Consider the following 21,925-nt stretch of genomic DNA (forward strand, 5'->3'; position numbering starts at 1 on the left):
AAAAGAAAATATGTGGATGAACTTCCGACAAGGTGAAGTATCGGTGGTCGACAGGCCACATTTTGGGGTACGGATGACGGGAAATCGGTGCCCTGGCCTTGGCTCTCGGTTTCGGCTCGACGTCACTTCAAGGCTGCCGACAGCAGGAGCTAGATCCGTTTCATTCTTAACAGAAAAAAGTTGATATTCGATCGTTTTCAAGCAGCCGCGAAAATTTTTAACTACGAAAACAACTCAGCAGCTGCATGTGCACTGCGCGGTACCAACCTCAGTCTAAACCTTATTGAAAAATTTTACGATGACCATCAAAGCATTTGTTTCAGCCTCTTGCTAGCAACTATCGTATTAATGAAACTCCGCTCGTTAACAACTGCATAAACTTTACTTCCGCTAAAATTAGTTTGAGGTGAAAATACATTTAACTCAGCATTGGTATGCTGAGAATATTCAGGAATGTTCAAATATATAGTAAATATTATGCTTAATATATTATGACGGGTTGAGACACACGGTAATGAAAAGTCAAAAGGAATGTGAGGTGTATGCAGCAAGCGGTTTTTGTTCATGCGGCAAGCGCTCGTAATTTGCACTTTCATTGCGCTTACGAGACGCTAATTTATGTGGCTCGCGGTACAGTCAAGCAAGTCGCATGGCTTATTCGTGTCTTTGTTCGATAACAGAGCGTGGAAAACTTGCAAACTTAAGAGCGCGCGCGCGTGCCAGCCAATTTCCCGGACGGCGAAGGAGCGCTGCCCAAAAAAGCGTGCCGTGTGCAGAGCGCGCAGGCGGCGGGCGAGGATATTCGAGGAGGAAAGTGCCGGAGTGGAGGAGAGTGTCGCTACTTTCAAATTATCGAGGGACTTTACCAACATCCAGTATGTGGCGCCATCTGTCGGCAGCAAGGGGGGTCTGGGCATGCGCAGTGGAACGCGCGGTGGCGGATCCCAGTAGCGGATCGCGGATCACGGTAAGCTAAATCTCTCTATTGTTACGTTTCCGTGAGAAATAAAAAGTAAATTGCGAAGAAGAGATAGCATCTAAAATGATCTTTGCTAATGCTCGTAGAAACTAAATATCTGTTGTATGTTTGTCTAAGTAAGCATTCAATAAATGCTTGCACCAGTAGATCACACCACGTATTTTCATATAGCACAGAAAGCTACAGCAGGTAGTTTTTCTGCGTAAACAGAGCACTGTAGTCGAATAAAAATTTATGGATGCTCCACAACACTGTCATCACACAACGTGACAATAGTTTTCAGCGGAAATAATAAAAAATTCCTCTGAATCAGCAATCTTGATGTCCCCCTTCCAATTCTTCCACGCCACTCATTTCGCCGCTTTCGCTGGATGAGCTAGATTCCGAGTTCAGAGAAATTATAATGGCATCCAGCTGCGTGTCAATTACTCCATACGTTTTCATGCTTCTTCTTCAAGGCGTACAACATGGGCACAGTCCCGTGACCAATTCTCTCTTGTAACGCGGGAGACCCTTTCGTTCACGAGTTTTTCTACTGCGGACAGAGTGAACTTAGTGTTGTTGGCAGCGACGTGCCTTTCACTTGACTCCACACCAGTTCAATTGGATTAAATTCACAATGATAAGGAGGCAGCCGGACTACGTAATGGCCAGCACTCTTTGCCAGAGCATCAATGCGGTACCCATAATATCGATGTCTGTGTTGGTGTAGCACCTGCAACAGTTCCGCCTTTAGCTGGTCGCCCGAAAACGGAATATTTTTTTCTGTCAACCATGATTCAATGTCGCTTTTTCGAGTACGCGAAGTTGGTACTTTTTCCAGTTGCACACTATGGTACGGAGCGTTATCCATCCCTATTACACTATTTTGATCAATGTTCGGCACTAATTGATCCATGAACCACTTTATGAATCGAGCACAGTCCATTTCGTTGTGGTAATCGGCAGTTCCTTTTGTAGCGCGAAAGATCAGGCACGCGTTTTCGACGAATCCATTCTCACTGCCGGCGTGAACTACGATCAATCTGCCGCCTTTGCCGCTTGGTACACGAAGTCCAGTTGTTAGGCCTTGGCGAAAGGCATCTTCCCTTGACGCCACTTTATCTTTATCTTTATCTTTAACTTGGCCTGCATTAACCCAGGTATCATCAATGTAGTAAACGGTCCTGCAAAAGGAAGTGAATTTATGTGGCACGCGGTTTTCTGCATCCATTGCTAGTTGAAAGCTAAATACTACTACTACTACTACTACTACTACTACTACTACTACTACTACTACTACTACTACTACTGCTACTACTACTACTACTTCTACTACTACTACTGCTACTACTACTACTACTATACTACTACTACTACTACTGCTACTACTACTGCTACTACTACTACTACTACTACTACTAATAATAATAATAATAGTAATAAACAACGAGCCCAAAGTGATTTTGACGCGATCTTCGATTTAGGACGGACAGATGGTTTAAAAAAAAAAGCATATAGACTCATACATGCAGCACCGAAGCGGCCCCGTCGCTATAAGTGATCGCAGGGTACGTGAGACGATGCACCTGGACGGTTTTCATCGCGATCAGATGACACGACGAAGCCGGCAGCGCAAGGCACTCAACTTACGTATAACCGTATCACTTCGTCTATTACGCGCCTGCCTCTCCAGGTTCATCCGAACCGCTTCGGACACTGCACTGCGCTTTTCCATTGTAATTGTCTTACAGCTCTGCAATTACAAAACATGTTTCATCCTTGCCTTATCACATAATGCATGCAGTTACATGTCCAAAAATACCTAACAAAAAGCGTACTTGCCTCTGCCTCTTTCTCATTTCCCAGATCGTCCGGAGGTACTTTCGTCGTCACACGACGATGTCGTCTCTTTCCAGAAGGGAAGAGTTCCGCTTGCGCTTCCAGAACGCAAACCCGATATCGTTTAGCACCTTCTGCAACGTACGGACACTTATATTAGGCATATCCATATCGTGATTATTTACTACATCCTCCCGTAGCTTTGCGGCAGTCGGCACTTCGTTGCGCATATAATACACTTTGCACTTTGCGCCTCGGAGCAACGAGAGTGAAAGTGTCGTACCTTTCAAGCCGCGTCTTCTCGGTTTTTTTGAAAACAAGCACAGGTGACGACTTCAGCCTTCTTCGCTTTGGAGATTTAAGAGTGCCAGAGAGGGCCCCCGCTTTAATACGGGAGACGGCACGCTCACTCACGCCGGTGAGCTCGCTGACTTTGCAGCGCACGAATGATATTGAAAGCTGAGGCTGACTGCTCCTTACGCCAGCGTACAGGTTGCACACCATCTCTTTTGCCTGCTTGGACAACCATCAGTTTGTAAGTCTCACTTGCATCTTCTTTGGCCAGAACTCGACGCGGCGCAAAGAGCAGACGCCGTCCTCTTTCAGCGCGCTCGGTGTTTAGAAGACCCGCAACGGAACTCAAGCGAACCCAGAAAACCCGGAAAAGAAAACAAAACGCTTCGCAGTCACCCTCCAACGCTAGCAAATCGTAGTTATGTTAGAAATGTGCTTAAAATCACAAGTTTTATGATTTCTATTTTCTTGAAGGCTAAACACTAATTTTAACTTGCGAACTATATTCACCCGCGCAGGGAGACAATGCGTTTTGGCCCCGCAGCCTTCCCAGCGGTGCCAAGAAAAGTTGACGCGGAGTATAGGACAAACACGATGTATAACGTTGTATGAGAATGGCGCTTGATAGGAGCGATGGCATACCATCAATCCCACACTTGAATAAGAACCGCCAAGAATGCTCGCGAAGGAACGCCACGCGAAAGGAGCGACGGTGTACCGTCCAATCTCACACTTGCAGGATAAATTATGACAGATACTACGCATTTCGTTACTTTAAATCAGCTATAATTATATATAGCACTGCTCCGAACGTGAACGAGGGAAAGCAAATTTGCACTCTGCGGCACGAGCCCCGACCTGGTTAGCAAAAACTGAAAGGGAAGCGCGATATACCGTTAACTAAAGCAACGTCCAGGTTTTTGCATTTAGTACTAACATAAAAACTTAGTTGTGGTTTAGCTCTGGGTAACGATACTTGAATTTCGAAAGCAAAAGCGGAAGTTTCTTTTGCCTGCTACATTATTCCTCTATCACGCATTATCAGTGTAAGGTGCTACATTATTGGGGACACTTGGGCTCATTCTTTAAGGCTATGACGCGAGAGCATAAGCTACCCGCTCACATATAAATTCATGCTTCAACCAAGCCGTATGGACGTGCCTGCGTGTCGTAGGGGTAACGAGAATGCAAACGGTTCTGGCCGGCTGATTCTGATATCACCCTCCCATATAAAATAAGCGACCCGAGTTGGCAGATCCTGCCCGTGGCATAGGGGTAATGCGAATTCAAATCTCATGGATGATGTTTTATGAGGAAACCGTAGCCAGGCCTCTTCACGGCGTAGCTCCCCTTCACAGCATAGTTGCATACACCCGAGGTCGCGCTTTGGCTTGCATAGTATTGCGTTCCCAATAAAAAATAAAATTAACGGCGTTTTCAATTATTTTACGGGATGAAAAAGCCGCAGTACCTGTCACAATTCTCCGCTGACACCTTAACCGAGCAGTTAGGAAAAAACAATTACAAGGATTCAACACTGCTGAACCAAATATTGAGCGAAAGCATTAGCTGCGGGTGAAAGAGCGTTTTTATTCTCTTTTTATTCTTTCTCTGCCTACATATAACGCCCTGATTGAACCAAGCCGTATAGGTATGTCTTAGTGGCCTATAGCGGTAACGTGAATGCCAGAGTCCTAGCAGGCTGATTCTGACATAACCGTCCCACGTGAAACGAGAGACCCAAGTTAGCAGCTCCTTCCAGCCCACACATGAGGCCCCGCTTTAACCAAGCCGTATGAACGTGCCCTAGTGGCCTATAGGGGTAACGTGAATGCCAGAGTCCTAGCAGGCTGATTCTGACATAACTGCCCCATGTGAAACGAGAGACCCAAGTTGGCAGCTCCTTCCAACCCACACATAGGTCCCCGCTTTAACCAAGCCGTATGAACGTGCCTTAGTGGCCTATAGGGGTAACGTGAATGCCAGGGTCCTAGCAGGCTGATTATCCCATGTGAAACGAGAGACCAAGTTCGCAGATCCTGCCAACTGAATCAGGGCTCCGACCGCGCCACGCCGAACGCTTGAGTTGAAAGCATATCACTCGCTTTTGTGTCACGTGGGGTGTGACGTCACACCGTCACGTGGGTAAGGCGTGACTACCGTCTCACTACGCCAACCGCTTTAGCTGGTAGCCCAGCTCTCACGTGGGGTGTGACGTCACAGCGTCACGTGGGTAAGACGTGGCTACCGTCGCGCTAAGGTAAAGGCTCGAATCCTAGAGTATAATGCTTTTGCAATAAGAAGGTAGCTGGGGGTAAAAAAAATAAGAGGTGCCGCAGTGGAGGGCTGCGGACGACCACTTAATAGCGGCTTTCATCTTAGTGGAAGATGGAAACGTCATTTTGATACCGAAGCCAGGAAAACCCCCGAAACCAGAGAACTTACGACCAATATTTATAACATCATGCATAGGGAAATTTATGGAGTGTGTAGTCCAAACGCGACTTACTCGTTTCATGGAGCTTAACGACCTGTGGCAGCGCGAAATGTTGGGTTTCGGCCCGGCCTGTGCACACAGCACGCAATGCCCCGCTTGAGACACGACATCATAGGAAACGAAACTAGGCACGCAACGGTACTACTAGGTCTAGACCTGAAGAAGGCCTCCCATAACGTAAAACACGCGGTGATTCTTTTTTGGGTTCCAAGAATTGGGGGTCGGAAAGAATACGTACGACGGCGTAAAAGACTTCCTCTCGGGTAGAACGATAAAGATAAAGTTTCAGAACATTGAATCCTCCACCGTCAACCAGGAAGCAGCGGTAAGCCGCAGGGTTCGGGGCTGTCCCCGTTGCTCTTTAATATGGCTATGCGAAACCTCCCGGCAGAACCGAAGGAAGGGGGAAAATCTAAAATTCAGCATGTACTGTGGACGACGTTAACCTGTCGGCAACCCAGGGGAGTGACGCGAGCATAGAGAAGTGCCTGCAAGAGGCGGCGGACACCTTGGTGTCATAAGCGGCCGAAAGGGGCCTCTCGTTATATATAATTGGTTCACAGGAAGGGAAAGGCGCAGTATCTGTCACACTTGCTATGTGGACACCTGAACCGCGCCGTTAGGGAAGGGATGAAGGTGGGAGTGAAAGTGGAAAGAGAGAAAGGGGAGCCGTAGTGGAGGGCTACGGAGTAATTTCGACCACCTGGGGATCTTTAACGTGCGCTGACATCGCACAGCACACGGACGCCACTCTCCGCAAAAATCGGAACTGTTTATCTACAACCCGAAGGCGCTCATGTACAAACACCAGATCAGCATAAACATAACCGCGCATAGCGAAACAGTGCTGAACGTCGAACAAATTAGGATCCTGGGGTTTTTGTCTACAAGCAGATGGGTACAACGATACAGCGGTAAACAAGATGAACGCGTACGCCAGGCAAGTCACGAGTCTGTTCAGGAGAATCGCACTCAATGGTTGGGGCCTTATGGAACGAAGCCTGACGCTAATGCAGACTTACATCACTAGCCGCATATGTTACACCACACCATTCCTAAACATCAGATCCGAAGAAAAGCAGAGAATAGACACATTTATCAGATGATGCGCGAAGAGGGCTCTGGGACTACCCATCTCGACTTCGACTGAACTCCTCCTCGAAATGGGGTTGTACAACAATTGGACGGAACTAGCGGAGCTGTGTGCATGGCGGAACTAGATTGAGCAGAACCACCACGGGCAGAGCCATCCTCAGCTGGGTAGGATTGCAGTCAGATAGAGGAAACATCGGCAGTGCACATCCCACGAAAGTGTCGCGAGTACATAATAGTGCCCCCCCCCCCCCCTACCTAAAAATATGCACCCTACGTACAACAAGGAGAGGAGACAAGCTGCCTGATTGATTTATAGGAAGGAAAAGGCGAGGTAACTGTCTCACTTGTTCTCTGTGGACACCTCAACCGCGCCGTAAGGGAAGGGAGGAATTGTGGGGAGTGAAAGTGGAAAGAGAGAAATGAGTAAAGAGTGCGAGATGCTCGCAAAGAGATCAAGGGCGCAACTAGATTCAGCAGAAGCACCACGGGCAGAGCCATTCTCAGCTGGGTAGGACTGCAGTCAGAGGAAAAATCGACAAAGTGGAAATCCCAGGAAAGTGTCGAGAATATATAATAGTGCTCCTCCCCCCCCCCCCACGTCCCCCGCCTAAAAATATGCACCCTACATACAAAAAGGAGAGGAGACAAAAGAGAGCCCAGACGCTCTCAAAGAGAGCGGGGAAAATGAAGCAAAAGGAGGTGGGCTATGTGGACGCGGCTAGCGGGACGTCGGGTGCGCCGGTGGCTGCGGTCTTCAACGGCCGCGGTGTACCCGTCGCCGCCGCGTCTGATAGAAGCGGAAATGTAGACATGGCTGAAGTTGCGATAGCACTCGCCTGAGTTGGAACGAAAGCCAGCATAGTTAATAGTGACAGCAAAACGGCTGTTTGGGAATGGCAGGGTGTCGAAGGAGGGAGCCACAATTTTAGAGAAAGCAAAACTTGAAAGAAGGATTTGCCCCGCCGGGGTGGTGCAGTGGTAAGACGCCCGACTACTGTCCGGAGTTCCGGATTCGAACCCGACCACGGCGGCTGCGTTTCGATGGAGGCGAAACGAAGTGGCGTCCGTGTGCTGTCCGATGTCAGCGGACGTTAAAGATCCCCAGGTGGTCGAAATTACTCCGTAGCCCTCCACTACGGCTCCTCTTTCTCTCTTCCCACTTTCACTCCCACCTTCCTCCCTTCCCTTACGGTGCGGTTCAGGTGTCCATATCGCAAGTGTGACAGATACTGCGCCTTTCCCTTCCTGTGAACCAATGAAAAAAAAGAAGGATTCTAATTATTCGGATCCCCGCGCCCGAATCCGTCCTTGGCAACGAGGCGGCGCACGAGCTAGACCGAGCTCCCTACTTCCGGGCAGCCGTAGAGCCGCCTGATTCCATTGGAATGGACGAGAGGCAGCAAACGTATACAGAAATCTTAGAACACTACAGACTGAGCAGAAGGTCCCTGCCACCACTAGACCGAACGTTAAGTAACAAGCAGGCCATCGCTTGACGGCGCCTGCCAGCTGGGAATTTTGTAAGTCCCGTCTGGCTTTTCCACATGCAAGGGGAGGAAAAGGCGGACGATAAGTGCGAATGTTGCGGAGAAAGGGTTACTCTGGATCATATAATCGGGCAATCTCTGAATTCTCCTGGCACCTAGGAAAGCATAAATAGTAGAGAATCCTGTGAACTTCTACTGCGGAGCGAGTCCCCCGGCAACCAGTAGCAAGCTATCCGCCTAGCGGCTGAAGCAGCGAGGAAACACTGTCTCTTCGTCTGTCTTTATTCGCGGAGACGCCGGCTTCGGGTCCATAGGCCAGCGTTCCAGGGACGGGGAGTAGGGGGCCTCCTACATCGGTGAAAAAATAAAGTTCTTTAAAACAACACCTTATCACAATTTGGTGGTACAAAGTGCCCTAGAAATTTTTGCTGGTCCTGGTTACGCTATGACATGACGAAACAAGTAACGTATATTCTACGTCACGTTTAAACATCCTGCCAGTGCTTTTTTTTTCATCTTACCGAGAGAGAGTAACCACGGGCGCTAAAACACCTCTATGGAGTCCAATGCTCGGGAAGGATAAAAGGAGGGGCTGGCAGGCTGGCTGCCGGAACACGTTAAAATAAGCGACGGCTACGGTGGTGGTGGTGAAAAACTTTATTTAGTGGAGCCGCGAAATACTCGTTACAAGGGCTGGGCCGGCTCCTGATCACGGATGGTGGCCAGCAGGCAGTGCCTGACGGCGACCGCTTCAGCCCAGTCGACCAGTCTCCTTTGTGGAGCCGGTTCTGAGCTGGAGACCGCGATCTCCCAAGCCTCGTTGTCCGTAAGGCGCCATTCGGCCGGTGGTTGAAACTCCGGGCATCTGAACATAATATTTTCGAATGTAGCTCTCGGGGCCTCGCAGAGGGAACATTCGGACTGATGAGTAGAGGGGGAGAAGAGTGCCAGCAGTGCTGGGGAGGGAAAGGTGCGGGCTTGAAGGTGTCTCCATGTTATTTGTTGTGGTTTAGTTAAGGAGGGGTGTGGGGGAGGGTAGTGAAGTCTTTCAGACCGGTAGTGTAGTGTAATGTCGTTGTAGGTGATCAGCCGATCTCTGGCACTGCCTAGGTCCTCGGTATCTGTTGCTCGGTCGACGTATGCTCGAGCAGCAGAATTGGCCGCTTCGTTACCGGGGTTGCCCGATTGGGCTGGTACCCAGACAAGGTCTATTGGTCGGGGTGTTTGAACGTTGGTAGTTAAGATTTTGTGAGAGGCAGCATGTAGCTGGCCTCGGGCGAAATTTTGTATGGCAGTTTTAGAATCGCTGAGGATAAGGGTGGCAGTGGAAGAGACTATCGCGATGGCTATAGCGGATTCTTCCGCTTCTACGGACGTTCGGTTAATGATAGAGGCTGATGTGATGTGTTCGAAGCGGCTGGATACCGCGCATATCGCATAAGCTGAGCGGTGTGGATATTCTGCGGCGTCCACGTAGACCGTGTCGGGTTCGTTCGCATGTGCTCTGTGTAGGGCACGTGCTCTCGCTTTTCGTCTGGCCTGGTTATGAAGGGGATGCATGTTTTTCGGAAGTGGGTGGACAGTGAGGTGATCGCGGACTGTCTTTGGAACTGCATAAGTTTCTACTGAAGGGGGATCTAACGGTCTAAGTTGGAGAAAGGAAAGAATGTGGCGACCAGTTGGGGTAGTGGAGAGCCGTCCTAGTTGGGCGATGCGGTGGGCTTCCACCAGTTCGCTGAGGGTGTTATGAACTCCCATGCCTAACAGTCGATAGGTTGGGGTGCGCTTAGGTAAGCCGAGAGCTGCCTTATAAGCGTGTCTGATGAGAGCATCCACCTTATCTGTCTCTGTTTTTGTTAGATATAAATACGGAATCGAGTAGAGAATGCGGCTTATAATAAATGCCTGTACTAAGCGTCTGAGGTCATGCTCGCGCATTCCACAGTGCTTGTTGGCTATACGTTTGATTAGGCGGGTGATCTGATGTGTTGTGTTAGTCAGTCTGGAGAGTGTATCCATGTTAAGGCCGTTGTCTTGTATGAACATACCTAGTATTCGAAGTTTGTGAACTTGTGGTACTGGCTGACCATCTACGGTGATGAGCATAGGGGGTTGGTGGTGTTTCCGCGGGCTTAGGTGGAGTATCAGGAGCTCGGATTTGGTGGAGGAACATGCGAGGCCTATTGAAGCTGCGCATCTTGACACCATGTCTGCCCCCTCCTGAAGAGTTTCTTCCATGCTACCTACATTCCCAGTGGTGGTCCACAGGGTGATATCATCTGCATATAGAGAATGGGAGAGGTTTGGAATCTGTGACAGCTTTTTAGCCATGGGGATGAGTGTGATGTTAAATAAAAAAGGGGAAAGGACTGATCCCTGCGGGGTGCCTCTATTACCGAGGGTAAAAGTGGGGGATTTTAGGGGACCGAACCGAATTTCTGCTGTGCGATCCCGGAGGATAGTGCATCCAATATAGAGGAGTGATAGACATTGTCAAATGCCTTTTGCAAGTCTAGAGCCAGCAATGCTCTTGTGTGTTTGCAGTGTCGGGGATGGAGAATTTCTTCTGATATCTGTAGCATGACATCTTGGGTGCATAGGTGGCTGCGGAAACCCAGCATTGTGTGAGGAAAAAGGTCGCGGGTTTGCATGTGTGTATGTAGCCGATTCAAGACAACGTGTTCAAAAAGTTTACCAAGACATGAAGTTAGCGAAATGGGCCTAAGGTTTGAAAGAGTGAGCGGTTTGCCGGGTTTAGGTATAAAGGTAACCTGAGCGTGCGTCCACTCTGAGGGAAGTGTTCCCTCTTGCCAGTGTTTGTTAAAGAGTTCTGTTATTGCTTGGATGGAGTTTTCATCGAAGTTTCTAAGTGTTTTGTTCGTGACCTGATCGGCTCCTGGAGCAGACGTAGTGCGGAGTTGGAGCATGGCTGCTCTGACTTCATACTTTGTGATGTCTTCGTCTAGCTCATGGTTTTGGGTTCCAAGGTACTGTGGTAAGGGTGTCTTCGGTGTGGTTGTGAGGTATGTATCTTTTAAGGATTGAATAATGTTGTCGTTGTCCATGTCTATGCCATGAATAAGACGCGTCACATTTTTCTGCTGTACATTCTTGGCGTGATCGGGTTCAAGAAGGCATCGTAGCAACCGCCACGTGTCCTTAAGTCCTAGGTTTCCAGCAAGGCGGTCGCATACTTGACCCCATTGCTGGTGACTGAGCTGTGCCGCGTGCGTCTCCATTTCCCTTATGAGAGCGGAGATGCGTAGCTTCAGGGCGCGATTGTGTTTGTTTTTAAGCCATCGCTTCTGTAAGCTCGAGTAAGCTTCCCACATGCGGAGTAATCGGCTGTCAATCACCTCCGAGGTTTGTGTGCACGGCATTTACGATGTGGCCATGTTCACGTCCTTGTTGAGGTTAGCGAGCCAATTTGTAAGGTGGTCTATCTGCTTCGGAGCCGCGGTACGAAGATCGCGAAAGCGATCCCAGTTGGTGATTTTGAGTTTCCTCTTTACACGGGGGGTTATGGAGGATAGTGAGAAAGAGGTCTCAATTATAAAGTGATCGCTACCAAGAGAGGTTTGCGTGTTTGTCCAATAGCATTGTGTTATGTTTTTCGTGAGTGTAAGATCGGGGGCGGTGTTGTTCTGTACACTGTTGCCGATGCGCGTGTACTGTTGTGTATCATTGACAAGGGTTATGCCCTCATTTTGGAGAAGTGTCCAGAGTCGGGCGCCTTTACTGCAAGTCGTTTTGTATCCCCATGTGATATGGCGGGCATTAAAGTCTCCTGCAACTATCAATGGTTGGTTAGCGCTGATTTGAAGGGCTTTTTTCATGGCCGCCATTAGAGGAGCAGTTTTCCCTATCGGGGAGCTGTAGATATTCAGAATGAATAGACTCGTTCCTTTCCGCTCTTTGGGAAGCAGCTCTATCAAATGGAAGTCGATATCTGCAACGTCCATGTTGTGATCAGTTGCTGTGTAGTTGCGGTGAACCAGCGTCGCCACTCTGTACTGAGGACAGTTTGTTGGTGTATGAGGAGTGTAATTGAGCAGTTTTACAGGGGAGTTTGTTTCCTGCAGTGCGATTACCGCTGGTGTTTCATCGGCCGGAAGGGATTGAATGTAGAGCTGCAGATTACTACGCTTGGAACGAAAGCCTCTGCAGTTCCACTGCCACACCTTAATGCCCTGTCGACGTCCTGCCATCTTGGGGCTGAGATTCGGGTGGGATCATTTGAGATACTGTGGTAGAGAGTAGCTTTTCTAGAGCAGTTTGAATCTGGATCTGTTGCTGCTGCATCTGCTGCTCGAGCATCGCTATCCGCGCGTCTACTCCAGCTGCCCATGCGTTCGTGCTGGTGGTCATAGATTCAAATTTTTCCGCAAGCTTCTCTTCGAGTAAAAGCTATGGAGGCGACCAGATCAGGCTTTTGGGAGTCGACCACTGTAGGAATGTCTTGGTGAGGTGCCTTCCGTTTGGCGGGTGTATGAGTTTTAGTAGTAGATGCTGTGTTGTTGCATGTGGGAGGAGGAGGCGGAAGTGGGGTGAAATGACCTGGGAGGGGAGTGCAAGAACTTTCCATTCCCTCTGCGGGGGAGAGCCTGTGAATTAGCGTTTGCATTTGCTGAGCGAGCTTTCCAATATGGTCATTGAGTTTTTTTATTTGATCATTCTGTTGTTGAATTTGCTTGCCCTGAGTTTCTAGCTTTTCTTTAAGTTGCGTATTTTCTCGGACAAGGGAGGAAGATCGTGGGCCCCAGCTCACCTTATTTTCCGGCGGAGGCTGGTCGGTCAGGGGCGGGAAAGATGGCGAGCGGTTCCTGGCGTTGGTCGAAGCGGCGGACGCGGCGGACCTGGAGCGGACGCGGTTAGTGGAACTCGTCCGGTGCTTGCTTCGGGATTGCCGGGTTGTTTGCTCGGCGTCTGCACCAGCTGTCGAGCGTGTCAGTCTCTTGTTGCCCGGTCTGTTGAATCGTTCCGAGCAATCGCGGGAGCCCGTAAAATGGGGGCCGCCGCATAGAATGCACTGGGGTGGACACGTTGGAGGGTCGGTCGGTACATGGGTCTCCCCACATCGTTGGCATAAGTCCTTTTTGGGTGCCGTGCACACGTCGCTGCGATGTCCCGGACGACGGCAGTTGAAGCAGGCTTCTGCTTTGGCGATGAATGGATGGCAGTGGTAGACCGCTCCATAGAAGCGCAGTTGTTTAGGTACTGATTTGGTATTTATGAAGGTGACCAGAATTGATTTGGTGTGGCCGAGTCGGCGTGCATCGGTGATGAGATAGGAGGGGCTTTGGTTGAACGTTTTTAGCTCTGTAAAAATTTCTTCAGAGGTCTGGTCGTAGATAGCATTATAAAGGATGCCTCGAATGGCGTTGTCCGGAGGAGCGATATACGTTTTCATTGGGTAGACTTGGTCGATTATCTTTATAGATTCTAGTTGTACATATCTGCGGGCACGGTCTTCGGCTGGCGTGCTGATAGTGAATGAATTGTGCCTGGGGTTGATTCGGATGGCGTCTTGTGTTCGCACTGCGTCTATCGGTAGCTGCAGAGCGCTGGTGACTAGAGACAGTATATAGCCCCCGTTGTGTTTACTTAGGTCGAGGCCTCCACCGGGGCGGAACACGATTTTAAGGTCTCGTGTCGGGAGCTTGGGCAACGGTGGCGGACGCTTTAGAACGGTGGAAGACTTGCCTTGCGTAGGCTGCGTTGGTGTGGCTGTGCCGGCCGGGGGCTGATGAGTCGAGCTCGTGGGGGCTTGCTGGGCAGAGAGGACATCGGGGTGAGCCATACGTCGAGCCTCCATGGCCCGGTCCCATCTTGATGCAGTATCAGTAGCCCCATCTTCAGTGCGCACCATGCCGCTGTTGGTGGGCCGTGAAGTCGGGGGAGTGAAGGGTTAGGCCTAGGCCTAATGTGGCGATGGCCGGCTCCCAGAGCAATCTCAAAGTTTATCAGCAAATTCGGGAAGACGGACCCGAAGAGAGGGTGGACAGGTGCTTAACACCTTCATGCATCGATTGCGGCTATTCGAAACATGAACAGTCAAGAATTCCGCACTCACGGTCGAAAATTGGAGGAGCTGATGCGAACACCAAGCGTCCGTGTCAAGCTCCAAGCCAAGAATCAGCGACGGCTACGAGCTGTCGTCGGTACTCGCATAAACAATAACAATTTGTGCAGATTAGTGGACTGGGACATGGTTCTTTCTCAGTGGGAGGCGAGCATGCAGCCACTCCACCAAAGAACCACACTGTTTTTCTCCGAATTGAGGTGAACAATATATGTATTGCCTTATTTCTATCAACTAATGCGCAGGTGCATCATCAGAAAGAAAATAATTACGGACGTGAGAGATAAGCGAACAGTAAAGAACATTCAGATCTGCTTTCCAGCGAAGCACGACTCAGTGGAGCCTTGGAATAGGGGCCCACCCTTGCTTACGAGAAGTCTCAAATCGCCAGCGCCAGAGAAGACGACGGAGACTTCACAACCGCGAAACCCTTGACATATCCAATAAAGTTTTCACTCACTCACTCACTCACTCACTGCATCGTACGGCGCTGAAGCAAATGATGGCGCGAGCCGCTGGCCGATTAAACCCCTTACGCATCTATCCATCGTCTCTAAACCATTGTGGTTTAACAGCAGCGAACGCGGCCTAATAACGCTATGGCATAGAACACTCATCGGCAAAGCTCTCCAATATAGTTTTTCAAAGCAGTCCACGGCAGGGGAGGGAGAGATGCAGATTTGACTTTGAGTGAGTGAGTGAGTGAGTGAGCGAGTGAGTGATTGAGCGCGTCAATGAGTGAGTCACTGAGTGAGTGAGTGAAAAACTTGATTAAGCTCTAGATTGGCTTGTCTTCTGTGGTTTTCAGATGGCTTCGTCCATCTTCTAAGGCAAAGGTCGGTTGCCCTTAGTGCAGGGCTCCGCTGGATGCTGCTGCCAGTTGTGCTCGCCGAATCGGACCTTCTTGGTCGACTCGGCGATCGCTGGAGAGCACTCCCTCCCATTGCTCCGCACTCGGGTTTGTTATATCGGGTACCACGCTTATCCTCTGGCATGCCTACGTTATGTGGTACAGCGTGAGGGTTCTTCGCACCAAGGACATTTGTCAGTGTACTGTGTGGGATACATTTTGTTGAGTACGTGTAGGTTCGGGTACGAGCTCGTTTGCAGCTGCCGCCACGCGACCGAGTCCTCTCTGCTAAGGGAGTATTGTGGTAGTGGGTACCGCTTTCTGCAGCACTTGTAATGGTTTAGTATCGCCGAATAATCTTGGGGCACAGGTTCGTTCCCCTCGGGGTCGCCTACGTTGGATGCTTGGTAATAAGTGTACCCTCGAGCTATCCTGTCCGCCTCTTGGTTTCCTGTTAGTCCCGCGTGTGCTGGCGTCCATACTATCGCATGCTTGATTGGTTCTTCGTTTGGTTGTCGTTGTGTTATGTGGTCCCCAGAGCGGAGAATGCGGAGCGCTCTGTGCCCAAATCTGCCGCGAAGATAGTTGCGGCATGCTGCTTGTGAGTCTGTAAAGATTGTTAGAGACCGTTTAGATCGATAGCCCTGCGCTGCCGCTATAGCGACGGCCGCTTCCTCAGCCTCGACTATCGCACAGTCTTGTAGTGATGCGCTGGTGATCTCGCGTAGAGTCGAGTCAATCACCATTTTTACCACATTGCTGTTGTGCTGGCCCGCTGTTCTGGTGTATGTGGCTGCGTCCACGTATACCGTCGTTTCTCGGGGTGCTAATGTCTTTTGTAGGTATTCAGCCCTTGCCTCTCTGCGTGCTTTGGGTAGGTTGGGATCCACGTTCCTGTTAGAGAAGCGTACTCAGCCGGCCGTGTTTGAACCAAACGTTTCGCCCGTTTTGGAAACAACTATACTAAAGGAAAATTGCCTTTCCATAAACTGAGCAAATATTTTTATATGCACAGCTTACTTTAAAACGTCAACATTTACGCGCGCTTCAGAAGAGCTTTCATTTTTTACAGTTATTTCTTTTCCACCACTACAAAACTGCATGCGTATGGGTGCGTTTCCGCCAACAGCGCATGCCAGGTTCTCGATATATTTGCAGCCTAACATACTGTCAATATTCACGCACTTGCTCCAGCGCTTCTGTCTCCTCGTCTGGAAGCACCTGTCCGAGCGTCTGGAAAGATTGGGAGGCGCGGTTCCTGCAGCGCTGGCATACACGTTTCTTTGTTGTACGTCCGGAGGGTCTCGTCATGCCCGCGCTGGTGTATTGAGTATTATAATATGTTGTGTGGTGTTTTTTTTTGCATCCCTCCCCTCCAGCAGGACGGACCTGCAGCTTGTATATCATTGTTTGATACAGTGTTGGACAGAGTGTATAGTATATGTTATGTACAGAGCATGTATCATCAGTTTTTGGAGTTGCAATAAACTTTTCAGTGTATTCTAAGTATTCTAGTATTCTTGCACACAATGAGGAAAGCAAGCGCACAATACCTGCAACAAATGGGAAAAAGTAGACTCCGAGTTCCTTCGTCGCTTAGCATACAAGCCACCCCAACAAACCACCGGAAGGAAAAGAATCAAAGCAAAAAATTGCGAACGCACAGAATTGGCGCTGAATCTCCTGCGCATCTCACTTTTTCACTGAGCAGCGTGCAACTAAGGAAAAAGCCCGCCACACGTAAGTTGTTGTGGCTGTAGGAAGAAGGAAACAAAAATGCACGGGCCTGCTAGTCGCTCTGTTCCTGAGCCACCTCCGCTGCCTCGTGCGGACAGAAGACAAAATAGAAAAGAAAGAAAAGGAAGAGGAAGAGAAAGACGCGCGCCGCAACAACAGCCGTCGTCCACCACCACCGAAGCGGTGGCGGGTGCAATGACGGCCTACAACAGATAAAAATGCAGTGGCAGGCTAGCCCCCGCCACAAGCAGGTGGGGCATTTATCTGGGTAGAGGGTGGGGAAGAACAAATGTTTGTGGTAGAAATTTGTATACGTGTGAGTCTGCAATTGTCGCCATGCCACAGCTTCGGCCTTGGTGAGTGTTGGGTGCGGCGGTGGCAGAGTTCTTCTTTGTGTGCGGTAATATAGTGTAATGTGGGTGTAAGACTGTGGAACTGTGCTGGCGTCCTCTGTGTCTTCTTCCTCCTCCGCTTCCGTCGACAGCGCCCGGAAGGTTGCTGCTCGGGCGAGCGCGTGCGCACTCTCGTTGCCAGGAAGGGAGGAGTGACCAGGAGTCCAAACAATTTTAACAATGGGAAAGGTATGATAGTTTATTGTTGAGAGCACGCGTGAAGCCTCGAAAGATAATGTATTCTTCGCGAAGGCGCGACACGCAGCTTGTGAATCTGTGATTATTGTGTATGTCGGACTGGTGGGATGTTTGTAACCTGTGCCCATGTGGTGTATGAAGGTGAGTGCTACCGCTATGGCAGTCTCCTCAGCCGTCGTGCTCGAGTTCCTGCCACGAACGGAGCCCGTAATCTTAATTGAGCCGTTGGCGTCCGTAACAGCTAGCGCCATAGCGTCAGTGCCCGATGGATATCTCGCCGCGTCGACATATAAAACAGTTTGGACACCTCTGTACTGGCGCAGGAGTGCCTTGACTCTAGCGGTCCTACGACCAGTGTGGAGTGCGGGGTCCATATTCTTCGGAACTGGCGTGACCCTGATCTTAGCTGCCAGTTTGGGCGAGATGGCATGGTACCTCTGTTGCAGCGGTGTTGTCGGCTCCGGGTAGCCTAGTCTACGGAGAACAGTCCGGCCCACTCTAGTGTCTCGAAGGCGCGTGAGTTGGCCATTCCTTTGGGCTTCTATCAGCTCTTCTGCGGTATTGTGGAGGCCAAGCTGAAGCAGGCGATCCGTCGAGGTGTACGGGGGAAGTCCGAGGGCTGTCTTTACTGCCGATCGTAGAAAGATGTTCAGATGATTTAGTTCAGTTCGACTGAACTTGTGATAAGGGGCGTGAAACGTCATACGGCTGATTAATAGCGCCTGCACGATTCGCATGGTATCTCTTTCCTTGAGCCCCCCACGTTTATTGGAAATACGGCGGATCAAGTGCGCCACCTGCGCGAATTGCTTCTTCAGCAGCTGTATAGTGTAGGTCGCTCTGCCGTTGCTCTGCAGATACAGGCCCAGTACCCTTAGTCGATCCACTCTAGGGATGGGAATTCCTTCGAGATGCAAGCCGATTTCCCGGTTGACTACTTGGGTCCTCGCTCGTGCACAAATCACAAGCAGTTCTGATTTCTCAGCCGCGCATGTAAGCCCGTGCTCAGATGCGTACTGCTGTGTCATCTCAATTGCTTCTTGAGGGCTGTCTTGGATGTGGCCGTCAGAGCCTTTGGTGATCCACAACGTGATGTCGTCAGCATAGAGCGAATGATGCAGATCAGGAATTCTTGACAGCAGCGGAGGAAGTCCTGCCATCGCCACGTTGAACAATGTGGGCGACAACACCGAACCCTATGGGGTGCCTCGACCAGTGAGACGTATCGGTTCAGAGCGTACGTCTCCGATACCCAGGGTAGCAGTTCGATCCATGAGGAAAGCCCTAACGTAATCATAAGTTCGTTGACCACAATGTGAACTCGCTAGTCCCTCCAAGATGGCATCGTGCGACACGTTGTCAAAGGCCCCCTTTAGGTCTAAGGCCAGGACAGCACGGGCCTGGGTCCTGCCGGGATGATCGATCACTTCCTCTTTAAGCTGAAGATGAACATCCTGAGTAGAGAGATGCGGCCGGAACCCGAACATGGTGTCAGGGAAGAAGATGTTGGTTTCCAAGTGTGGGTGCAGCCGCCGGAGCACTACATGCTCCATCAGTTTCCCAACACACGACGTCAAGGATATGGGTCGAAGATTCTGAAGGGCGAGCTGCTTGCCTGGTTTCGGAATTAAATTTATGTCAGCATGACGCCATTCTTGCGGGAGTGTACCTGTCTTCCAGACGTCATTATAATAACTGGTCAAGACAGTTATTGATTCGTCGTCAAGGTTCTGGAGCATCTTATATGTAATACCGTCCGCCCCAGGGGCAGTGCTCCTTCTCAGGCTCGCGAGTACTGCTCGAACCTCTGATTCCGTGATGTCCTCGTCCAGGGGTGAATACTCATTTTGATGAGGGTAGTCTCTATATTGCGGTCTGGGACCCGTCAGTATATAGCGCGCCTCCAGGGCATGCAGCAGGGCAGTGCTATCTTTCGCTTCCTTATGGAGAAGTTTGGCAACCGCTTTAGAGGTTTCCTCTCTGGTTTTGGATGGGTCGAGAAGACCTCGGAGGAGTGACCACGTTTTGGCCGTTCCGAGTGTTCCCTGCAGCCTTGTGCAGAGCCTGTGCCAGTTGGAACTCGTGAGCTCTTCTGCATAGCGCTCTGCCGCAATTGTAATTTCCGCTATACGTTTCCGTAGCTTGCGATTGTGTCGCTGCTTCCGCCATCTTCGGACAAGTCCTCTTCGAGCTTCCCACAGATGGAGGAGGTGCGGGTCGATCTCAGGTGCCTTTTCTGTGGCCTTCACTACGGAGGTGGCGTTCTTTAAATCCATCTGAAGCTGTCTCACCCATTCAGCCAAAGGGAGTCGCTCGCCTTCTTTCAAAGCAATTCTTTGTTTTCGGAAGGCGTCCCAGTCCGTGAGGCGCAGCTGACGACCAGACACGCGGCCCACTCGCACTTGCATCGCCGTCTCAAGGATAAAATGGTCACTGCCCAGAGACTCTTCTAGGTTGGTCCACGTGCACGGATGTTGCGTGCGAACTAGTGTCAGGTCCGGGCTAGTGTCCCGGTTCACGCTGTTGCCCATACGGGTGGGATGGTCGGTTTCAGTCAAAAGAGTCAGTTGGGTGCGGGCAATAGCTAGGGCCAACTTACGGCCCTTGGGAGTTTCGGTTTTGTAGCCCCACGAAGGATGGGACGCGTTGAAATCACCCATAATTAGTAAAGAATTCTCACGTGGCTTCACAATCTTGAGGGCGTCATGAAAGAGCTCTTCAAATACGTCCCTCTTGCCCTTTTCGGGAGGACTGTACACATTCAACACAAATAAACTGCCATGGCCTCTTTCTCTAGGCAGGAGCTCGAGCAAAACGTGTGAAATGTGTGAGTGTTGTGTCATTGAGCAATCAATCGCGGCCATATCATTGTTAACCAAAATGGCTACGCGTGGTGTTTCGTAGGGATCCAATATTTGTTGCGTGAATGTTGAATATCCTGTGAGTGTTGGCGTGCCGTTCGTTTCTTGGAGTGCGATAACATCCGGTTTGCGTCCGCGAGACTCTACGAGTTGCTGCAGACCTGCCTTTTTCTGACGAAAGCCTCTGGAATTCCACTGCCATGCAACCATGGTAGAATCCGGCGGTGCACTTTTTGACTGTCGTTTGTGCTTAAGGTGTCCCGCCATAATTAGTTCGGGCGCGAACACGGGCTACCTTATCCCTTAAAACTGAGCACGTTCCGTGGCCAGCAGGATGGTTCGAAATTTGCCCGGCTTCACGGCATGCGGCGCAACAAACAGCGGAGTCCCGCACACGTAAACTGCAAGATGTGACGCGGTGAGGTCCAGCACAGTGTGTGCAGACAGCTTTTGAGAGGTCGTCTGCATGCGGGCAGCGGCTCAGCCCATGACCATACTCTGAGCAGTGCGTGCAAAGGGGCACGTGCAAATCCTCAAAGACTGCGATTGACGTCCAGCCTACAATGACACTTCTGGCTGCCATCAGGCGGCGAAACGCAGCCGGGTCCACTTCAATTATATGTGCATAAGTTCCGCCTCTTTCTTTACACGAAACACGCACCTTACAAGTGGCAGGGTCCAGCTGCAGCGATTGGTTCCGGCGGTTTAGGGCAGCAATCAGGTCGTCCGTGCTAACACCCGCGTCCACTCCGGCAAGTTTCACATGAGGATTTCTCTGCTGCGGCACTCGAACAGCTATCGAAGTGCGGGTCACCTCAGTACGGTTGATCGCCTCCTTTATGCGTTCGAGGTCTGAGCGATCTTTGGAAACGACTGTGACCCCGCGCCGAGTGCGTCGCAAAGTGACGGCTCCGATGCCTTCAGCCTCAGGATCGATGTTAGCTTTGAGCACGGTGTCCACATCACGGCCTGCAGAGTCGGAGGGCTGGATGGGTGACAAAAACATGACGTGATCAGGACTGGGGATCACAGAGGACAAGTTGCCAAAGCAGTCAGTAGGACCAGCAGACGGAGTTACAGGGACGCAGCTGGCGGCATCCGAAGTATCCTGAGTAGGCTGCTCGCGCACCACGGACGCAAAGGATCGAGGAGTCGCTGTTCTACTTCCGAGAGCCCGCAAATCTTCCACAGCCTCCGTGAGCCGCACTCGTTGCTCCGCAACCAATGATTTGAGGGCCTCAACTTCGCGGTCTCTTTCGCGTAAAGTGGCGAAAAGGACATCTGAACGTCCACGCTCGCCAACTGCAACAGCGCAGAACCTTGATGATTCTCGGTATAGCTCGCTGACGGCCGTGATAAGCTCTGCACGAACAGTGGCCTGTACTTTGTGCAGTGGGTTCAAGATCGTTGCTATTATACCCTCGTGGAGGGCCATGGCCTTCGCAGAACTGCCGAGTTGAATACCGTCCGGGAGAACAGATGCAGAGTCCGGAGAAGACTGATGTGTGTTACCGGCAACTGCATCATCCGATAGAGCCCGCAGCTCAGAGTTCAGGGAAGAATGAGCGTCGTGATGATGCGCCTGCAGTTGTACAGGTGGTAGAGGTCCGTCCCGAGAGCCAGAGCTCCCCG

At 50.5% G+C, this 21,925-nt stretch overlaps 1 pseudogene; it reads right to left on the minus strand.

Moving 5' to 3' along the window:
* Window positions 1-1,511: 1,511 nt before the first annotated feature.
* On the minus strand, window positions 1,512-3,352 carry LOC146189049 (uncharacterized; annotated as a pseudogene).
* Window positions 3,353-21,925: the final 18,573 nt, after the last annotated feature.

This window comes from Amblyomma maculatum, chromosome 5, assembly GCF_055883805.1.
Source record: "Amblyomma maculatum isolate TAMU_Amacu chromosome 5, ASM5588380v1, whole genome shotgun sequence".
NCBI lineage: Eukaryota > Metazoa > Arthropoda > Arachnida > Ixodida > Ixodidae > Amblyomma > Amblyomma maculatum.